The sequence below is a fragment of the Antechinus flavipes genome, chromosome 2 (genome assembly GCF_016432865.1).
Source record: "Antechinus flavipes isolate AdamAnt ecotype Samford, QLD, Australia chromosome 2, AdamAnt_v2, whole genome shotgun sequence".
Taxonomy (NCBI): domain Eukaryota; kingdom Metazoa; phylum Chordata; class Mammalia; order Dasyuromorphia; family Dasyuridae; genus Antechinus; species Antechinus flavipes.
Window position 1 is genome coordinate 299,570,649 of NC_067399.1, and position 5,645 is coordinate 299,576,293.

Sequence of the window (5,645 nt, forward strand, 5' to 3'; positions counted from 1 at the left end):
ATCCTAGATACAATATATGTTTGCAGAACCGAACAGTTCTCTTGTTGCGTAGGGAGAATTGGATTCAGAAGGTATAAATAATCCGGGAAGAAAAACAAAAATGCAGATAGTTCACATTCGTTTCCCAGTGTTCTTTCTTTGGGTGTAGCTGCTTTTGTCTGTCATTTATCAATTGAAACTCAGGTCTCTTTGTCAAAGAAATCCACTTCCATCAAAATATGTCCTCATACAATATCGTTGTCGAAGTGTATAATGATCTCCTGGTTCTGCTCATTTCACTTAGCATCAGTTCATGTAGGTCTCTCCAAGCCTCTCTGTATTCATCCTGCTGGTCATTTCTTACAGAACAATAATATTCCATAACATTCATATACCACAATTTACCCAGCCATTCTCCAATTGATGGGCATCCATTCATTTTCCAGTTTCTAGCCACTACAAACAGGGCTGCTACAAACATTTTGCATGTGCAGTCATGTAAAACATATATTAGCCATTTTTGCAAAAGAACACAGAGATTTAAAAAAAAAGAAAAAGAAAGTTTAAAAAAGTATGTTTCAATATATATTCAGATTCTATCACTTTTTTCTCTGAAGGTAGATAGCATTTTTCATCACAAAATCCTTTAGAATTGTCTTGTATCATCCAATAGTCTTCTAATTGGTTTTCTTGCCTCGAGTCTCTCCCCATTCCAATCTATCTTCCTTTTAGCTGCCAAAATGATTTTTCCTAAAGCAAAGATCTGACCGTGTCATCTTCTCCTTTACTAAATAAACTCTAGCGGCTCTCTATTACTTCTATGATCAAATATAAACTCTTCTGTTTGATATTTAAATCCCTTCAAACATTACTTCTTTGTACTCAGCTAACCCAGGCCCTGATGCCACATAGAATTAAAGAGGAAAGAGAAGGAAACATGAGCCTCAGCTGAGGCTCATATATATCTAGTCAGTAAGTCAGCTAGCATTTATGAGTTGGTTAGTTGTCCTTTATTCTCAAAGACCACCAAAATCATATCACTATACTGGAGTCACCGTACAGTGTGTCTGATTGTGTCTGATAAAACCACTATGAACTCAGGATACTCTATCATATCTATGTCAGTCACATAGTCCATATGAACAAACATTTATTAAACTGCTACTGGACACTAAAGGGTAGCTACATAGTGCAGTGGATAGAGTGAGGGATCTGGAGTCAGGAAGGTTCATCTTCCCAAGTTCAAATCTGGCCTCAGACTAACTATGTGACAGTGGGTAAGTCACTCATCCCTTTTTTGCCTCAGTTTCCTCATCTGTAAAATGAACTGGAGAAGAAATTACAAATCACTCCAGTATCTTTGCCAAGAAAGTCCCCAAATAGGCTCAAAAAGAATCAGACATGACTGAAATTTGACTGTAGGATAAAAACAAAAATTGCTTTAGCATTCAAGACCCCTCAAGATCTGATTCTAGCCAGTCTTTCCAGACTTACTTCATATTACTCCCCCATCGCAGGGTTTACTTTCCAGACAAACTGGCTTACCTATAAGACATTACATCACCAACCTCTTTGACTTTGCACAAGTTATCCCTCATGCCTGGGATGGTCTCCTTCTACACTTTTGGAATACTAATCCCCCTCCAAGACTTAGCTCAAGTTCTGCTTCTATATAAGGCCATTACTGATTCTCACCATTTATTAGCCCCTCTCTCCCCTCCCCTTCCATTATCTAATATTTATTCTGAACATACTTTATATTTGCGTGTGTGCCTATGTAACTTCCTCCTAGTAGACTATAAGCTTCTTGAGGGCCGGCATTGATTTAGTTTTGTCTTTTTATCTCCAATTCCTAGCACATGGTGGGGACTTAAGTTTTTGAGGAATTCAATTGAATCCTACGGCACTAGAGAACCCTGTGTGCAGCCTCTACCTTTAGAATTTCCATTAGTGGGAGAACAGGTGTGTATAGAGGGAAACAGGAGAGAGATCACAGGACCATAACTATAGATTTAAAGCGGGAAAGGATCTCAAACGCCTTCTTTTATTGATGAGGAAACTGAGGACTGGGGAGTTTAAATAGCTTGCCGAAGGTCACCCATGGAGTATCAGAGGCAGAGTGGGTGATGCAAAATTTTGATATTCCAATGGAGAGGCGGTGGTGTGGTGGCAGCAGTGGTAAACCAGGGACAGGTCACAAGGTGTAGAACGCTGGACTTGGAGTCACAGAGACCTCGGAGTTCAAATCTGGTCTCAAATCTGTGTGACTCCCAACAAGTTATTTAACTTTTTGATCTCAGTTTCCCCAAATGTCAAATAAAATCATCTCTTGAGGATGAAATGATATTCTGGTCATGAGGTATCTGTAAAGCACCTTGCAGAACTTACAGCATATTATTGCAAGCTATTACTAAAAGCCGTATCACATTTTTATTTGTTTTTGTATCTCCATCGTCTAACACATTCAGTAAGAACCTAACAAGTGCGTGTAGAATTAAACTGAATGAAAAGGAATAAAGCCTCACCAGCAGACTGGGCTTTGACTCAGGACAATGTGAGTCTCGGACACTTCCTAGTAGTGTGTCCCCGAACCTCTGTCCGCCTCATCTGTAACATACGGGAGTCGGGCTAGATAACCTCTAAGAAATCTGTGTTCCCACAGGCAAGGTGGATGTGGTCGCATGAAGCCTGACGGCCTTCTTTTCTGTCCCACGGAGAGGCTGGATCACGGACAGAAAGCACAGGAGTCCCGACCTAGAGAACGGGGAAGGAGGCGCCAGAATCGCCGGGACCAGTAACGGGAACCGCGCGCCGCCTTGCTCAGGGTGGTGCTGCAGCGCCACCCCGTGGCCGCCAGACATCCCCGCCGAGTGTAAAGTCGCCTGAGTGCTTTCTCCCCAGGGGAGAGGCAGAGGATGCGGCTGAAGGAGGGCTCCGGAGAGGGAAGAAGGGCCAGGACCAGGGCGAGCGTCTCTGCGTGGGACGACGGGCGTGGTTGTCAAGGAGACAGGACCTTCTTGCGCGTGCACGTTACGCGCACGGTCTAGCCAAAGCTTTTCCCACGGGTCAGTTTAATTCCCAAGAAACAACAGGGCACCTGGAAACAGGCAGCGATGACACGCACGTCTTCACATGTCGTGGAGAGAAACCTGGGTGCTGGCTCCATAGCTCAGTGGTTAGAGCACTGGTCTTGTAAACCAGGGGTCGCGAGTTCGATCCTCGCTGGGGCCTTAGAGATGGTGGAAATGGTTAGAGCTTCTTGTTTTTGCTTTTTCGTATTGACTGTGTCTGACTCTAGGTGCAATGTCTTGCTTGGCGTTTTGGTTTGTTGTTTTCTAGTGTTTTCTCCATTCTTCCCCCTTCCGTTCTGCATCCTTGCCTGGCCTGAAGGGGGGAAGGGGAGACGCATGAAGAGCAGAAAAGCATTAGGATCCTAGATTTTCCAGAATTGGGGAAAAACACCTTAGATTATAGATTGTTGGGACAAAGATCATGAAACATTGGAGCTACGAGAATTCATCAACCAGTCGATCAAGAGAAGTTGTAGATGAAATAATATCTAAGATCTTTTTCTATTTTAACCTGAAGAAGCTGGATGGTACAGTGGTTAGAGTATTGTACTAGGAATTAGGGAGAGCTGAGTTCAAATCTAGCATCAGCTATTTGTGTACCAGACCAATGCGTTTAATTTCTCTGTTGAACGGGGACAGCAATTACACTTGCTTATTGGAATTGTTGTAAGGATGAAATAAGATAGGTGAATCTGGTTAGCAATGTTGTAGCAGGGATTCTTGTGTTCTTTCTAATTCTTAAGATTTAGTCAACAAATTTTATTAAAGACCCACTATGTGCTAGATATTGGGGTTGCAAGTTAGAAAATAACAACAAATCTTACTTGCAGGGAACTTAGTCCCTGAAGGGGGAGACAAGAACATAAAAATATGTGCAGAATAAATACAGAATATAAAAACATTTCCAGAATAAATAGAAAGTTAGCAAAGACACATACACAAAGTAAAAAAGAGGGAAGTCATATAACAATAATAGCTATTGCTGTTCAGTCTTGTCTGATTTTTTGTGACTATGTGGACTAATTATCTGTGGAGTTTTCTTGGCAAAGATACTGGACTGGTTTGCCACTTCCTTCTCCAATTTTATGCTAGCAGAGGTTAAGTGACTTGCCTATTTGGGGTCACACAGTAAGTGTCTGTGGTCAAATTTGAACTCTGGCCTTTCTGATTTCCCTCATTCACTGCATTCACTACCTCATTGTTCGAAGAATGATAATAGCTTAGCATTTAAATAGTGCTTTAAAGTTTGCTGAGCGGTTTACATATATTATCTCACTTAAATTTTTCAACAACCCTGTGAAATAGATAGGAGATATTATTCCATTTCACAGATGAGGAAATTGAAGGTGAGAGAGGGTTAGAGACTTGGCCAGAATGACATAACTACTAAGCATCAGTAAGTTAGTCAGTAAGCATTATTAACTCCTACTATGTGTCAGGTACAGTATATTTTGTATACTCTGGTTATACAAAGAAAGGCAAAAGTGCCTGCTTTCAGTATCTAAAGAAAGATTCAAACTCTATTTTCTCTGTCTTCATATCTATTTATATCTTCTGAGTTACTCACCTGCATGTAGTTCAAACAATCCCCTCACTTTACAGGTGAAGAAGAAACTGAAAATTGACTTGCCAGAGGTCATAAGGCCAGTAAGTGGCAGGAGAATCTAATTCAGTTGAATCCAATAAACCTTTATTAAATGCTTATTATATTAAGAGTACAGTCCTAAGCAAGAGGGCAGATACTAAAGCCAATAAGAAATGATCAATGCCCATATAGAACTTATGGTCTGGTAGGGAGAATACTGTTGTTTGTTGTCATTATGTGTGTATAAAATGTGCGTGCGTGTGTATAAATTGTCTGAGGTGAAATTTGAATTCAGATTTCCCTGTAGGTCTAGTATTCTAAACACTGAACCAACTATTTACCCTCTAAACCTAAAGAAGAGAGGGTCTTCCAATATACTGTGAAAAGTAGATTGTTTAAAGGAGGTTATTGTTTGTCATTTGTCTTTTGTTCTCAGAGGACCATAACATCAAGGAGGTGATAATATGATATGAAAGTGAGTTGGATTTAAGTGATTACCGACTGAGAGTACCAAAGAAGGTTTCATGGAGAAGGGAACATTTGGGCTGGATTTTGGAAGATTGGTTGAAATTTTATTGGTAGAGATGGGAACAAGGAAAAAATATTCTAGATATAGGGAATACATGAGCAAAATCCAAGATTTCTGATGTCTTACTTTATATATCTTAAAGAATCATTGTATTATACCAGTAGGGTAGCCTCAAAAGTCATCTCTAACAATTTTTGCCTGTCAAGAATTCTTTTGTATAAAGAAGGCTTAAAGTGTCATAGCTATGCAATCTTTTTTTCATTTGAATTATCTGGTGGCATCAGAGTTGGTACAGCAGGGTCACTTCCTTTGGGATTTTTAGAGGCAGACCTGGCCTAGGTTCAGGTGTCTCTGACTCCAAAAATCACTCTAAAGGTCAAACTGATTTCTTTCCCATCTTCATTCTGCCTTACTTCCATCTCCTATGGAATCCCCTATGCCTGAAATAGATTATTTTCTCCCTAGATAGGTTGTAGGCCAA

The 5,645-nt window shown here is 40.5% G+C and overlaps 1 non-coding gene across 1 annotated transcript; it reads left to right on the forward strand.

The window, feature by feature from the left end:
• Nucleotides 1-3,137: 3,137 nt before the first annotated feature.
• TRNAT-UGU (transfer RNA threonine (anticodon UGU)) lies at nucleotides 3,138-3,210 on the forward strand. The gene has a single exon. It is a non-coding gene; the product is annotated as a tRNA-Thr (tRNA).
• Nucleotides 3,211-5,645: the final 2,435 nt, after the last annotated feature.